We start from the raw sequence: 17,725 nt of genomic DNA on the forward strand, positions 1-17,725 counted from the left end.
TCAATATTTTTATAATAAAATAATGTATCAAATGACAATGTGAAGGGACTCGCCTGTAGTGATGAACCTACAAGAGGATTATCAGCTGAATCTAGTGGCTAAAATGAGTTTCAGTTGCTCATTGTTCATCAGTCCGGTGGTGGAGACCAAAAACAGAGCTAAAAGAGAGAGATTATTGGACTTATATTCATCAGGTGGACACAAACACAAAGACTCCTAATGAATGATAAAACGTTGGATGTGTAAATAAACAACTGTTTGCTAACAAGTTCAACATATCAACTTAAAAAGTGATGCACCCAAGTGGCCAAAAACACAAGTTATTGCAGGTTTAAATAAAATTATAAAAATAATTTCATGTGATGGCAAGTAGAGCTTGTATTTTCTAATCCTTTTATAATTAATTAATATTTTTTTATTAATTAACTGTTTTATTATTAATGAATATCTTCGGGTCTTGTGGTCAAAATATTAAACAGCAACAAGTACGTCTAGTATTATATGATGTGATTTTATTGAGAACCAATATATTCTAAATTGATTATTTATTATCTGGTATGATTTTACTTGGTTTTAGTATTAGAAACTATTGTCTTTTATTACTTTTATTATTTTAAGAACTACCGTCTCACACTCAACATGTGAATTTAAGCACGTTAATGCATGAGTATATGTAAGATCCATGTTTTATGTGTGTATGTATATTATGACTTTGGTATGTTGTGTGATGCAGCGGCCTGGAGCCCCAAGACAAATTTCCCTGTGGGACAATAAAGTATATCTTATCTTATCTTGGATTTTTGATTTTGTTTTTTTACATTTTCTGACATCAATTAAGAAAAATAATCTGCAGATTAATTAATTAAGAGAACAAATGTTAGTTGCTACTTTAGTGTCACAATGTCTGCCTCAGGTGTTGTTATGGTCGTGTCTAGAAGGTAACCTGCAAATTGCAAAAACTAGCAAAAACTCTTGTGTGACTTCAATCAATGCAATATGTGCAATATATATAAAGAAATAAAGAAATAACAAAATGCCTGTAATATTTTTATAGTATGCAACCTCTACTGCTCCCATATATATATATATATATATATATATATATATACATATATATATATATATATATATGTATATATATATATATATATATCAGTGAATGTAAATGGGTATCTGTCATTGTTTTGTGTTGTTAATTGATTTACAAAAATAAATATATACATACATTTTGCATTAAAGCAGCATATTTGTCCACATTGTTTATATAAATGGGTTGGACATAATATTAGATGATGCAATTAAACAGCATCACAATCTACATCCTACAAAATAACCATAAAGTTGAATCAACATCTCTTTAAACTGTTTCAACAAAAGAGGATTTATATATTTATTATAGAACTGTTGCATTAGACTTCGTACAAAATACTCAGAATGATCCTTTAATACGAGTAAAAGTATTCTGTTTTATTGATGTATTTTATTGTTAATCTCACTGTAATGTAAAATGTAAATGTAATCTCAGTGTTTCTGATGAATTGGTTTCTTGTGAGGTAAGAAGTTTAAAAAGAAGTTTCTTAACATAACCTGAATCAATAATATATTTCAGTGTGTTATATTATTCATGTTTCTGCTCTCAGCGGTGACGGCACGGAGGAAACTGAAATAATTAAACACATCTAGAGCTTTTATTTTGTAATTATATTAAAGGATAGTAACATTACCTGATAGATAAGATATCCAGGAGAGGTTGTTACTATGAGGATGTAAAGTTTCAGGCTTCACCTCCTCCTCCTCCTCCTCCTCTTCTATCTGGTTCATTTCCAGAAGTGATTTCCTGCTACAAGGTTAAATGAGTTTGATGTCAGTTCTCTGCAGGGAGAGAGAGAGAGAGAGAGAGGGAGGTAAATTTAATCTGTTGACTGATAGGTCGACATCATCATGCTGAATGTGTTTTGCATCCTTAATTTCCAAACATCCAGAAGCTGCGCACAGTCGCACAGTCAGATATCTTGTGAGCTCAGTCTGAGGTTCTGAATAACAAGCTGACAATATAGTGAGGCTGTTTATCTACCAGGACCAGGACCAGGACCAGGACCAGGAACAGGTAACAAGGAGCAGATCAGGTAAAGGTATGCAGGTTAGGCGTTGACCTTGAATGGTTAATTTTAGGATAAATCGTCGGTCAGCAAGTCAAGATTCGAGATTCAAGATGTTTATTATCATAAAGTGGGCATGTCTGTTAAGGGGAGACTCGTGGGTACTGTTGGAAACCATTTACATTCACATATCTGGAGGTCAGAGGTCAAGGGACCCCTTTGAAGATGGACATGCCAGTTTTCCTTTGCCAAAATTTAGTGTAAGTTTGGAGCGTTATTTAACCTCCTTCATGACCAGCTAGTATGACATGGTTGGTACCGATGGATTCATCAGGTTGAGAGTATATTCAGTCCAGCTTTACAATTGAGTCCACTACAACCTCTGAGAGATTGATTGCATTAATGCGTTAAATAAATTAGTGGCGTTAAAACAAATTTGCGTTAACGCGTTATTATCATGTTAACTCTGACAGTCCTAGCCTGAACTAACTGGGACGTGCAGCCCACAAAGGTGTAGGGCGTAGCGGTGATGCAAAAACACTAGAAGAATTTTGAATGAAGTGTTTGCTTTTGCAAGAGATGCAAGATATTTAGTATTTTGTGTGCAGAGTTTTGACAAAGAGGGACCCACATGTAGTTTCAGAAATTGTGTTTTAGCAAAACTGTAATCCAAGTTTACCTCATGCACGTCACATCCTCAAGACAAAAATAATGATGAGATAATGATGATAAACGAATGTAATCAGTGCACGCGATCATAGTGATTATAAAAATATCCTCAAAGTGCAACGAATCACAACTGGAGTTCAGCTGCAGTTGAATCACGTCTGTCACCCATCCAGCAGCTTCCCTCATTTCCATTTTTCTTCTTTCTCCATCCTCCTCCTCCTCCTCGTGTGTGTGTGTGTGTGTGTGTGTGTGTGTTCAGTCAGTGTTGTACATTTGCATAATATGGAATACACATAAAATACACACCGGTACGTGCGAGTGTCTGAGTGTAATGAGCAGGTTTCTGTGTGAGTGAATGTGGAATATTCTTGTGTGTTGCATGTGTGTATTAATGTGAGTGTGTGTTCACATGTGCACGCATGTTGCATGTAAAGATGCTTGTTTTGAGTCAGTGTTGTGTATCATCTGTGTGTGTTTGTGCCTCAGCCAACAATATAACTCCTCATTGTTATGAAAACCACATCCTGCATTCCCAAATTAGAGAAGAGAAGAAGAAGATGATGAGTGGGAGAGACGACGTTACAAACATAGAAACAAACACCGCCTCCCCTCCCTCTCCCTCTTCTTCTTCTTCTTCTTCTTCTTCTTCTTCTTCTTATTCTAGTTCTGTATTTGGGATCGCAGGGGAAGACTCGGATTCGTAAATAATACCAGAAAAGAAATGTTTGGAGGAAGACGACGACAGCCGTCATGTGATGAAACCAAAGACTGTATAAGAATATCCAGCCCAGTCGCTCAGCAGTTCGTGAAATAGTCTAAATTTAATGTATTGATTCGTGTACATAGACAGGAATTTCACATCTTTTCGTGATGATCAGCACAAAATCAATTCGTATGTAATCCACGTAATTGTGAATTGGGAAGTATAAAGAGCGGCAAACGACATGTAGGGAGGAGGTCAGGGTGGATGGATGGGTCAAACAGAAGACATTCACCAGGAGACCGCTGTTCATGTCCCGTCTGAAACCAAAGTGTAACTGTCGCGGGGTTCTATGTCAAAACTCCGTGCAACATGTAAAACACTGGCATAGTCGGAAAACGTTGTATTAATCCCTTTTTATTATGCCGGCCTCCCAAAGTGCAATCATTGCTTACTATTTACAAAAAGTGAAAAATAGAAAATAAGCTATGTACAAAACATCAAATAGTACTGAAAATCAAGTTCCTCAATAACTCCATGATTTCTTTCAGAATAGGCAAAAACAATCCAAAAATACAATCTATATTTTACCTTCCTGAGTGTGACCTTCTCTGTCAACACTTCAAGATCAGACTCAGCTCAGCTGGCCAAGATGACCCCCTTTTAAACCAAAAGCCCCTCCCCTGGGCGTATTCCTTACACAGAAAAATAACAATTAACATTATTTTTCATCATAGAAGATATTTATAGTCCCTTTAACCTAGGCATATTTTACATATAAATGATATACCTCTGTCTAAACATTCCCCCCCAACCAAAACAAGTTAATTTGCAACATAATCACAATTCCAAATAATAAACATATTTAAACTGATCACATGATCTCAAAAACGTGCGAGGGCACCCTTTATAACGGGGGGATTTGTTATGGCCCTGTTTGCTCGTCAATCCCATGAATGGGACATGACAGGATGGACACGCAGCGTTTCAGCAACTGGTGAGTGAGAATAATGTTTGTGTAAATATATGTGTATAGGAAACAGCAGAACAATCAAGTGTGCACCTTTGGTTGCACTACTGATAAACAGTTTAGGGGAGAGGGATATGTCGCGATGTGTTTTAACTACGGAGTGAATCAGGAAGGGAGCGGAGAAATGTTTGGTGTGTGTGTGTGTGTGTGTGTGTGTGTGTGCCTGCGGCGCAGCGGAGAAATGTTGGTGTGTGTGGCCTGAGGTGATGTGTGTGCGCTGCCCACAGTCAGTGACGGCTACTCCGTCACAGTAACCCAAACCACCATCTGTTCCTAAACCTAGCTAAGTAGTTTTATTTTGAAAAGACTAGAGCGGAAATTGACACGTGCGTCTCATGTTGCTGGACATTCGTAGGAAAACGCAAGAAAAATACGTTGTTGTAAGTCGTGCTGAGCGTCACGAGAAAAAGGGAAATTCGTGTCTATGTTGAGAGATATGGACATAGTGTATATGGTTTAAGTTTTTTCACGTTGACTTGGCACAAATCCCTTCTCCTCTAGTTTATCTCCAATAACTTTATAAACGTCACTATTTTTGTGGACTTTGTTTATCATGTTCTGTATGTTCTCTTCGTCCCAGATGTCAAGCAAACATCGGACTTCTGCAGAAGTCCAGGTCAGTCCTCTCCCACTCGTGTTAACCTGTCGTTTACCTGAGTCCATCTCAACAAATGCACGGTCTGAGACCACCTCTGGTTAGCGGTCTCAGACTGGTTGTTTTGGTCTGCACCAGTTTGATTAAAACAGACTAAATGTTGGCTTGTGAAAGTGCCCTTAGATGCCATAATGAGACACTTCTCTCATCTTTGTCTGAAAAATAATGTTCGATTTTGGGCACCTGTCAATCAAGCACATGTTCCCCAAGATCTAACATTTACCAAAGATTGTAATTAAAGATAGGGTGGATGATGATACAAACAGCTGCTGTTTTCTGAGGGTTGAGAAGCTTCACTAAACATCAGTTGAGTTCTGGTTTTAACTCCACGCAAGACAGGCCGGGTACTGACAGAAAGAAGTCAACTGGGTCAAAGTTTAAACAGTTTCTGGTGTATTTCTTGAGCTGTTTCCGACACCAGGAGGAGCTTCGTGACTTTATCGTTTTAAGACGGACTTTTGCTTTATTTTGGTTTCTCATGACGTCAACAGATTCTTCACACTCGTCTCTTTAAGTCTCCCTGGACACACACACACACACACACACACACACACTCCTTGTTGACCTTGCGATCGCTGCTTTCGCCCACATCCCCCCCTCCTGAGCGTTGCCTCGTTGCCATGACAACGCAGCTGTACTACTGGTGGCCGGATAAACAGCAGCAGCTGGTTGCAATTGTGCTGTGTCAGTGTGTGTCAGAGTGTGTGTGTGTGTGTGTGTGTGTGTGTGCGTGTGTGCGTGTGTGTGTGTCAGTGTGTGTGTGTGTGTGTGTGTGTCCTCTCATTAAGGCAGCACCCCCACACTCCTCATCTGTCTTCTTCTTCTGGGAGAACAAGGTGAAACCTCCCTCTCTCTTCTTCTCTTCTTCTCTTCATGGCGTCCCTGCTGCTGCATCATCCCTCTTCTTCTTCTTCTTCTCTCTCTGCACTTATTTTCTCATTTCACGTCCTCTTCTTTCGCCCGTCTCTCCTGGTAGAAGACATCTCCTCTTGTCTCTTCTCCTTTGCAACCACATCGGCTACAGTAGCGCAGACCAGACGCATCACACGGACAGAAATTTGTAGTCATGCACCAATAAGATTTCTGCTTTTCTGGAGAAGAAATGCAAGTCAACGCTGGGAGATAGTGCTGGCTAAAAATGAACAAAAGATTATTTTCTATTGATACTTCGTACTACATCTGCACTTGTACATATTGCCACTCAGCTTTTGTATGTTACCAAACTAACTGCTTTAACTGATTCATTTGTCACGTAACTTCCGTACTTAAGTTACAGCTCTTCCGGTGTTATTTTAAACTGAACCACCATCTTTTCCTAAAACTAACTAAGTAGTTTTGTTGCCTAATCCTAACCAAGTTGATCTTTTCCTAAACCTAATTGAGTAGTTTTATTCTGAAAAGACTGGAGCAGAAATTGTCACATGCATCACGTGTTGCTGGACATTCGTAGGAGAAAAATACGTTGTTGAAAGTCCCGAAAAAAGGGGAAATTCGTGTCTATGTACACAAATAAAATAGATTAAAATTTTTGTGATTATTTCACGACCTGCTGTGAGACTGTGTTGCAGTGCCGCTTTGTCACGCCCCCTTGACGACACTTTAGGTTTAGGTAACAAAACCAGGAAAAAAAATACATAGTTGGGCTTAAAACTACAACGTTTGTAAAGTGAAAATGAAACTGAACGTTGGGACACGAACAAACAGCTGATTGTAACATGTCTCTTTCTCTCTTTAAACTATGTCACCACACTCCTGGCGCACTTTCTCTGAGCGGCGTACATTGTAGATAATGGAACACCCAGTGCCTCTAAAGGTTGCCCCTGTGCAACGATATCACACGCCAACGGCCGTGACAAAGCCTTGGTATTGAACCACCAATGAGTTACAGACGTTTCTCTGTGTGTGTGTGTGTGTGTGTGTGTGTGTGTTGGAGGGTTAATCAGCTATGTGGTTCACCTGAGTCCCTCAAGCCTCAAGCCAGACACGTGTGTAAATAATTTATAGTTATACAGAAAACCACAGTTTCATTTGTTTCTCTTCATGAATGTCTGAACAATAATATAGACCAGGCTGGACGAGGGTATAAGTTAAATAGCTGAGAGACTATGGTCTGTTTCTGGATGTGTGAAGAGCCGGGTTAATATCCTGTAGGGCTGATGAGCTGATGGACTGCAGGTGTGAGGCTCGGAGCAGGTGAGACAGCTTCGGCAATCAGGGAGTCAGGAGAGTGAATAGAGAAGCTACTGGCCACCAGTAGCCGTGTTTCCATTCATGTATTCTGCATCGTTGTGGTTTAGTTTGCATAGATTGATGTTGTGGAGACCTGATTGCATTCAAATCTTTCTGAGCTACAATTATAAAGTCTCATTGCTGCTGATACAGAGACTCTTTGTTACCTTCTTTACACTGGTTTTCTTCTTAAAACACCTCCAGAGAGACAGAAAGGTTTCTGCATCATCACGAGGTTCAAAGATACTGTAAGTATAAAAACCTCTCAGGCTTGTCTATATATTCGATAAGTGTTAAACTACTGTATAGATGAGACTGTTTTATGTTTCTTTTATTTAGTCTGGCAGAGCTTGTTGAAACTGGTTGGATTTATTTAGTTGATTTAATCCTCGGCCCTTTTCCCTTTGTAGTTTTTATTCTTATTATTTAGATGTTCAACAAGTCAGCGCTCCAGACTTTTCAAAGGATGGGGAACATTTTGAGTAACGTTGTATGATCACTTAACCCCCTGAGACCCGTGACTTTACTGACTTTCAGAGGCTGCAGCAGGTTCAGGTTTAGAGCGAGAGTGAAGGTAAAGATATCGTATGAAACTAGAACACCTGAGGAATCCATTGGTACCAACCATGTCATACTAGCTTGACCTCTGACCTCAAGATATGTGAATGTAAATGGGTCCTGTGGGTACCCACAAATCATGTCCACTTTATGATAATCTCATGCAGTGTAAATGTGTTATTTTCGCCTATTCTAAAATGGTGTATCTGAATATTTCTGCATACTGGGGTTCCTAAACAGTCTTGGAATTACATAAATTGGGTATCACTGTAAAGCTGAGACTCTTGTAGATCCAATGAGCCCAAATGTATTCATGTGTGATGATGTTAGTCCCCATAGGAGACATTTTTATTGACCTCACTGTATAAAATGACCTGTGGTGACCTCTAGGATAATCACAGCCTCATGAAACTTTACAGCCACAAACTAGAGACCTAGAGCATTCAGAGGATGGATGGATCAAACTAGAGACCTAGAGCATTCAGAGGATGGATGGATCAAACTAGAGACCTACAGCATTCAGAGGATGGATGGATCAAACTAGAGACCTAGAGCATTCAGAGGATGGATGGATCAAACTAGAGACCTAGAGCATTCAGAGGATGGATGGATCAAACTAGAGACCTAGAGCATATAGAGGATGGATGGATCAAACTAGAGACCTAGAGCATTCAGAGGATGGATGGATCAAACTAGAGACCTAGAGCATTCAGAGGATGGATGGATCAAACTAGAGACCTAGAGCATTCAGAGGATGGATGGATCAAACTAGAGACCTAGAGCATATAGAGGATGGATGGATCAAACTAGAGACCTAGAGCAGACGGAGTGATGGACTGGTTTACACCTTCAGCAGAGAACAAACTGTTCTGTGGACGTCTCAGGTGTCTCAGGGTTAATGTTTAAACTTCACTCTGTTTGTTCTGCTTTCAACCGTTTCACTTTTCTTCTTGTTCTTCTTTTGAGAAAATGCTCTCAGTAATCATAATAATATCAGTTCAGTGTGTTCAGTTTCAGGTTATTTCAAATGTTTATAAATGTCCACAGTAAGTGGAAAAAAAGGAATTAAAAAGATAAAAGTAAAAACATCCTAAAACAAAACAGCCCTCATTCCCTCCATCACATAAATAAAACACTAAAAGAAGAACAGTAAGCTATACATTCACAAAATAATCACAATCATATTTAACTTTATTAGTTACACATAGCTAGTTACAGATTAAAAACATATTTAAGATGTATGTAAAAGGTCGGACACAAATTTAAATGTACAATTTAATTTTTATTTAAAAAATATATATAATATGTGAACTGGTTTATTTTTACTTTTCTATTCGGCAGTATTTTAGTAGTTTACTCTGTTTGTACAGTAGACAGAGCTGAAAACAGACAGAAACTAATTTATTCTAAAATATAAAAATGTACAATTAAGTATTAAGGCCACATATTTTGAGAAAACACTTGTAAATTTGAGAAAAAAATCATAATATTACCAAAAAAAGTTGTAATAATTATAATAAAAATTATTGTAATAAAACAGAAGCATGATTTAATTCTAAAATATAAAAAAATGTATAATTAAATATTAAGCAAAGAAAGAAATTAAGAAAAGAAATTGAGAAAATATTACATTTTGAAAAATTTAATAAGCAAATCTGACAAGAAATTCTAATATTACCAAAAAAAGTTGTAATAATTTGAGAATAAAATCTTAACTCATAATTTTGTGAGAAAATGTTAAATTTTGAGAAAGTTTTTAATATTCTATATATCATAATCTCAATTCCACAAGCAGTCGTGATATTTTGAGAATAAAGTTGTAACATTTTGCAAATAATGTCATAATATTACAATATTTAAAAAAAAAAAACATCATGACAGAAACATGATTTTATTCTAAAATATGAAAAATGTAAAATTACATAATTTTGAGAAAATAATTGTGAATTTGAGAAAAAGTCATACTATTGCCAAAAAAGTTATAATAATTTGAGTATAAAATCTTAACCCATAATTTTGTGAAAAAAAAATTGAGAAAGTTTTTAATATTTTATATATTATAATCTTAATTCCACAAGAAACCATTCGAAATATTTTGAGAATAAAGTCTTAATTAAAAAAAAAAATCATGACGGAAACAGGATTTTATTCTAAAATATACAAATGTACAATTAAATATTACAGCCAAACATTTTGTCATAATATTTTCAAAAGAATTTGGAATAATTTAGAATAAAATCTTAATTCATAATTTTCTGAGAAAACGGAAATTTTGAGAAAGTTTTTAATATTTTATATATTATAATCTTAATTACACAAGAAACCAGTCGTAAAATTTTAAGAATAATGTTGTGATATTTTGCAAGTAATATCACATTAAAAAAAAGAGATTAATATACATTTTCATAAAATTATTTTAAAAAAGGTTTTCGCTTATAGCTACAACTTTAACACTACTAATATCATGATATTTGTTCTTAGAATATTCCAACTTTATTCTCTAAATCTCAGATTTTCTGTGGTCTTAATCCTCTGCTATAAAAATCCAACATCTCACCATCAGGTGAATTTTACAATTTCTCTTCCGTCAAACATTTAAATATCAACATTTATTTTAACTCTGCAGAGAGAAAACGTGACACCTTCCTCAGTGAAACACAGAAAAACACTTTCATGAGTGAAAAAGAGGATGATGAAGACGAAGAGTTGGTCTGTGTTCAGGCTGCAAACAGAGAACCAGATTCATCTTTTCAGCAGCACAAACTCTCTCAGTTATTGTTCATCTTTCCTCCACTAATAATGACATTAATAATGACATCTTCATAATCTTCTCTCTCTTTCTCTCCCTGCAGCCTGCAGCAGTTTAACCGCAGGGCGAGTTCACTTTTCAGTATTTTGTTATTCAATGTTTGTTTGCCGTCTCTCAGGTTTCTCTCTCTCTCTGTTGAAAAGACAGAGTTTTCTTCTGGAAAAATACTGATGTATTTGTATCTCTGTCTCTATCGCTGAAGCAAATTATGTTTTGACTTGACACAACAGGGTCACAAGTATCACTTCTGCATCCCCACAATGTCCACACATTGTTCCATTAAGTAGAAATGAGTAATATTTTTCGTCCATAGGACCAGAGATTGCATAAATGTACAGGGAGTAAAAATAACATGTTTATTTATACTTATGTTAGGAGAGAAAAGAAGATAAGTGTATAAAAGGACTTGAAAAAGAATAAATAAACAGAAAAATAAATAAAAATAAAATAAAAATGAGAGATAAAGTTAGAAAATATAAATAAAAGAATTAAAAAAATAGAATAGGAATAATAGTAAACAAAAATAAATACAAAATAAATAGGGAAAAAATAATAATAAATAAAATAAAAATAAAGAGAAACAAAATAAATAGTGATTATAAAGAAGCAAATTAAAACAGAAATATAATTTTTTGTCATATTTTATCAATTTATTTATGGCTATATTTATTTTTTATATAACGTTTTGCTATATTTATTTATTTATTTATCTATTTATTTATTTATCTATTTATTTATTTATCTATTTATCTATCTATTTATTTATTTATCTATTTTTTTATTTTTTTATTTATTTATTTATCAAAAGAACCTCCTTGTTGTCGGTTAAAAAGCTGCAAACATATAAAAGGATGTCTGTGAATTAGTCATTGATGATCTTTTTCACTCTGTTTTAAAGACATTGAAGGAAAGAAGAGAAGAAGATTGTTGTTGTTGTTGATTGATGCAGCTGTGAAGGAGCTGCTGGTCACTGGTTACAGGAAAGAAACCAGCTGAATACCGACAGAGAGAGAGAGAGAGAGAGAGAGAGGTGATTCATTACAAGCTTTTGTTTCTATAGAGAGGCTGTTTCCTTCTCTGGAAACACACACACACACACACACTCTCTCTTTATACTCTTCCAGTACGTGTCCGCTGAATCAGTGGTTCCTGTCAGTTTGTTTTTATTCTGCTGCTGTTTCTTCATCCTCCTGCTGAGAAACCACAACAGTTCAGTCCATCAGTCCTTATCTGCTCACCTTTAAAGGGACAGTTCAACATTTTGGGAAATAAGCTTATTTAGTTGCTGCAGTGACTCAGCTTCCTGTCGTCACAGTGAGGTTGCCAGCTTTGGTATCATTGTATCTGCACAAAGACCAGAACCGAAACCGGCCTTCACCATCTGGCAACCTGAGCTGGAGACGCTGCACACTACGAAATGCAGTTTAAATTATTTAGGTAAAATGTTTTTATTGATGTTAGCGAGCTATTAGAACGCAGCTCTGTACTTTACAAACATGACCTTCAATCTTCTCATTTCACTCTCAGAAAGAAATATATATATATAAGCTGAGCACCAGCAATTTTGCAATTGGTCCCAATGAGTATGGAGGATGGAACTTGCCAAAATAATAAATAAATAAATAAATAAATAAATAAATAAATACATAAATAAATAAATAAATAAAAAACACAAATAAATGTAGCCATTAATTAATTGATCAAATGTGACATAAATTTATTTTTCTGTTTTAATTTGCTTCTTTCTTCCTTTATCTTTTGTATTTTTTCCCCTCCGAAGGTCTATAATCTGTCAGATATAATCCTCATGAATGAAATCAAAACATTTTTAGGTAGAATAAAATGTTTCAGTCACAAGGTAGGAGCTGCAATCAGTTTTTGGCAGGTGAAAACTGTATTTTATGGGTTGTAATGCATTATAAAAAAAACCATTTTTTTTTACATTTTTTTTCAAGAAATTTTAAATTTTTTGTCTGTATTTCAAAATGACAGAATTTTTTTTTAAAAATGACATGTTTCATTTGTGATTTATATGTAAATGGTCTTAGATTTACATTATTTTTTGTAATCACAATCGTAATTATCTGTATTTAAGCTTTTCTTGATCATTTTTAAAGATGATTATTCAGTTTTTTAGAGGTTTATGACTCTATTTTAACAATTATTTTATGTTAGAAGAAAAGAATTTCATGGAATTTAAAAATATTTCTTGTAAAAATACAGATTTTTTTGCAAAACTTCTGAGAGTTAATGTAAATTTGGGCTTTTGCAATGTAAAATTACATGTTTCATTTGTGATTTATATGTAAATGGTCTTAGATTTACGGTGTATAACTATTCTAACAATAAATATATGTTAAAAGGAAAATATTTCTTGTAATATTACAGTAATAAAGGCTAATTATATAAAGATAATTACAGTTTTTTTTTTTTTTTACAATTTAGTTATGTTAATTAACGGACAGTATTTTTCAGTTTTTTAACAGAGATTTTCTGGCGCCTCTGCTGCTGGAAAATTTCCATTATTCTACACTTTTTTTTTTACAGTGTATGTTTAGTCAAATTTATTTAAAGAAAAAAGTGGAATGGAAACACCGAATGATAAACGGCATGTCTCCTTCCACTTCAAAACTCTGTAAGTGAAAAACTTCTTCATATTTCATATTTTCAGATCAGACCTTATCCGGCCAACATCATCTGCAGTTTATGTTTTAATCTGTGCTGACGACGGAGTCACACCTTCCTGTTTAAAATGGTGCAAACACACCAGCTGACATCAGGAAGGGGAGGGAAGGTTGTTGGAAAGGAGAGGATCATGGGAAATGACTTTAATATTCACTGGATGAAGTAAAACAGCTGCCACACAGTCACACATCTCCTTCTTCTTCGTCCTCTCTGCTCTCTTCTTCTCTATTTTTAAATGTCACCTCTCTCTCTCTCCTCTGTCTCCTCTGTCTCTCTCGGTGTCTCTCGCCCTTCCCTCTCCTCTTTATGCAAACTCACGCCTCCTCCCTCCGTCCTCCTCCCTCTCTCACCTCTCTGACTGTCACCTCTCTCTCCTCTCTCTCTTTCACACTCATTATGATGCACTTTCTTCTTCTTCTTCTTTTCTCTCTAGTTTTTGTTCCTCCATCGAACATTTCTCCTCTCTCCTGACAGACATTATTTTGGCCAAAAGTATGTGGACAACTCTTTTGGTCTCTATAGGCCCTTTGGTTCCAGAGAAAGAAGGGGGCGATCCAGATGTTTAGGCTTCACTTTTAGGGATCTGTCATGTCGTCCATCTTTATATACACAGTCTATGGTTCAACATAAAAAATGCCTCCGTGCAAAGTCATAAAAAAAAGGTTTTCCCAGTTCGGTGTGGAACAATCACATGTGGCTGTAGTGTTTGGTTGTCCACATACTTTTGGCCATGTAGTGTCCTCTTATATAGTATGTACTCGCTCTCCGTCTCTCTCCCACACATCTCTATTGTTCCCCCCTCGAGCTTCACATCATTAAAGTAGAACTCTTGTTTCTTGCAGCTCACACCCAGAGCACATATCCAAAATATTTTTATTGCATTACAAACACACACACACACACACACACACACACACACTTCTGTTAATAGTATCAGGGGCAGCCAGCTGCTCTCCTCTGCAGCAAAGACCCCCTATGGAGGCCAGTTAAACCTCTGTGAGTGTGAGTGTGTGTGTGTGTGTGTGTGTGTGTGTGTGTGTTTTGTCTCCACCCTCATACTAAGCAGATAAAGTCACCATATCCTGATGAAAATAACCAAATAGGTCACCAAAAATGTGTTTTTCTCTCTCCTTGATGTCTTCATGCCGCTGTATTGCTGTATTGCAGCAGAAAAGAACAAATTCTCCTATAAAAAGAAGAGGAGCTGTCTGTATTAAAGACGAGTGTTGCTTTATTGTTGTTAGCTTAGCAGCGGGCGCATTAAAAATCCATGACAGACTGAGGCAGCGAGGATCCATCAGAGTGAACTTTGAAGTCTGGAGAAAGCAGAGCTGCTGCTGCTGCTGTTTCCTTTCAGCATTAACACCATCATCATCATCATCATCATCACGATCTGTCTGTCCTCTACAGACACATTTTCCATCCATCCATCCACCGGATGCCCTCAGACTTTCCTTCCTATCCCCGTCACCTGACCTCACCTGTTCCCACTTTCCTCATCAGCCCACTCACTACTCCAGTTTGTAAACTGTTGCCATGTGCTTTGCACCAGTACCTGCACCTGTCGGACATTATTTATTTATTTTGGAGGATAAAAGCATGAGCGCTGTCCGCTGGCTGTTTACTGTTAAAGGCCCTGAGCCGACGGTCGGTCGTCAGACAGTTTGGGGCCGTCGGTGAGCGTCAGTCGGCCTAGTTTTTGCCGCTCTGGTCTGCTCGTCTCTGAGGTTTTTTTAGCATGTTGAATCGGTGGCGGAGCTCATCGGTGAGAAAAATCGCTCTGATTGGCTGTTTAGCTTTAATGAATCAATGCACGAGAAGAGAAACGGAAGTGAACAGAGCTAGCCGACGAGTAAAGTCAAGAGGACACACACAGAAGACTCTTCATCTTTCATCTTCATCTCATCTGATCGTTCCAACACACGGATATTTTCACAGCGACATGAACATCTGGAATGAAGCTAAGTGGTGAGTGAGAGTGGTGTGAAAATGGTCGACAGACGCCGCTTTGTTTCATGTAAGTATCATTACAACGGCTTATATATCCGCCGTCCTCGCTCTTCCTGTTTCCCTTTTTGAGTGATGAATACAGACTAGCGCCGCCTGCTGGTGTACAGAGTAATTTCCTCTCACGGAGGAGCAGAACGTACGTGGTAGTTGGCAGAGTTGCCAAGTCTGCTTATTATCAGCGACTTTGTTCTTGTTCTCCTGAAGAGTCGCTTACAAGTATTGGTAGTCTCAGGTTGCATGTTTGTTGGGCTTGTTTCTAAAGTGTAGTTGCTTATTTGGGCTCCTGTCTCTCTCCTCTATACCGGTGTAGTTTGTTCTGTTGCAGGATCCGTACACAACCCTGATCCCTCCGCCGCTCCCTTTCCCCAAACACACACACACACACACACACACTGATGACTGACAGCTGCTGACCGTCACCGCCACCACTCAGCGTGTTGTTGTTGTTGTTGTGAGACAAATCTTCACAGGGTTGATGGAGTTAGCTAGCAATGCCTAAGGTACTGAGTGGTTGAAATATGACAAAAAGTACAACAAAGACTGGGAAAAAGAGAGTGGACTTAAAGACTGGATTCGCCCTCAAGTGTGGGACAATTTGAAGGCAGTTTGACGTTTTTGTAAGTGTGATATACGAGCACATCATGCCGACCTGGTTCAACATGCTAGCACTGAAAAACACAAAAGAAACGCAGCACTGTTCTCTTTAGTGAGGCTCACCGACACTGGATTCACGGTCTGTGCAATAATGCAAAAATTAAACTAAATGTTCAACTTCTTTAAGTTTATTTAACAACAGACATGTAAAGTTACAAGCTAAACATTGATGCAAAAAATGCAAAACAAATATGAAATGATGAAATTTTTGGCCAAGACAAGGGCGAGGTTAGGCGACGCAACTGATGGCCTTCGTCGCTGCTGGTTCTTTGATTTCAGGTTGGTGTGTCTGGGCCTTAAGTGTCAAAAAGAACTGCTGAACCAACAAAAAACAAGTGTCACAGAATACAGTCAGACACAAAGGCTAACGTTAAGGGTTTGATAGATATAGGGTGAATCAACCTAATGTGGGACTTTTTTTGCCTTTCAGATTTCTGGAATATATTGTGATATGAAGCCAATACATTAAATCCAAACCCAGCACCACTCTGAAATCATAAATCATAAACGAAATGGTAGCCATATTAGTACTCTTCGTGCCAAGTTTTCTCAAATCTGGATTTTGTAATGTGGGACAGTCATGTCCGAAATGTGGGACTGTTAAAAGTGCTACTGCAAGATTAATCATTTCCTAGACATGAAAGATTGATGATTTTTGATGCCGTTTATATGTTATTACTATATAATCTACAGCTGGTGTGTATGAAGTGAATGCTGTTAGCTCGCTCTATAACAGCCTTCCTAGTTTAAGGATGATTTTGAGGCTCACTCTAAGAAGGGAGTGTTAGTGTTGTTATAATTCACAGCTCCTGTGTGTCAGCATGAAGCTTGCAGACTATAACCTCTGAAAATGAAACACCGTCTACTCCACTCTTTGCTCTGTACGTGCGATCGCTCCCAGCGTGGCGGCGTCTTCTCGGCCTGCTTTGCATATGACTGCAGGGTTTCGGGATCAAAGAGAGGAAGTTATGAGACGGGCCGCGGCGGGCCCCATGTCTGATGAAACGCTCACTATCAGGAGGCCTTGGAGAGGTTTTTACTGTACGGCCCGCGCGCTTTGCATTTACTCGACTTTAGACGCTCGGCTGATGTGATGTTTCGGGGCGACTCGCTGGTAGCGCAGGTGGGGGGTTGCTGTATCGCTCTGGGACTCGTCGACTGAAGTGGAAGGAGCTGACGGACTCACGCTGGCGCCAACTGGTGACCTTTCAGCTTCAGGAAAGACTCTTCAAAGCTGCAGTATAACAAACCCTCTAACATTAAAATATCACGAAATACACAGGAACTATACTTTATCATTCTGCGTGTTCAAGGCTGATAAAAGACTTCATTACATTTATCCAATAGATGACTTTTTAATGAACTGACAGATCTGTTTACTGGTGACGTCAATAAAAACTAGCACCAGCATGCGGTGGAGCACCATAAAGTTTTCTAGCATGTAGGGCAGTGTGACGGAGTAGCCGTCACTGACTGTGGGCAGCGCACACACATCACCTCAGGCCACACACACCAACATTTCTCCGCTGCGCCGCAGGCACACACACACACACACACACACACACACACACACACGCCAAACATTTCTCCGCTCCCTTCCTGATTCACTCCGTAGTTAAAACACATC

At 37.7% G+C, this 17,725-nt stretch overlaps 1 long non-coding RNA gene across 2 annotated transcripts; it reads left to right on the top strand.

Annotated features, from left to right (window-relative positions):
- The first annotated feature begins 7,583 nt into the window (after nucleotides 1-7,583).
- On the top strand, nucleotides 7,584-17,725 carry LOC119487638. Of its 2 annotated transcripts, XR_005206749.1 has the most exons (3): nucleotides 7,584-7,598; nucleotides 11,760-11,779; nucleotides 17,549-17,725. It is a non-coding gene; the product is annotated as an uncharacterized LOC119487638 (long non-coding RNA). The 2 variants fall into 2 exon arrangements; XR_005206748.1 differs by lacking the exon at nucleotides 7,584-7,598 and having other exon boundaries at nucleotides 11,748-11,779.

Source organism: Sebastes umbrosus, chromosome 4 (assembly GCF_015220745.1).
Source record: "Sebastes umbrosus isolate fSebUmb1 chromosome 4, fSebUmb1.pri, whole genome shotgun sequence".
Lineage (NCBI taxonomy): Eukaryota > Metazoa > Chordata > Actinopteri > Perciformes > Sebastidae > Sebastes > Sebastes umbrosus.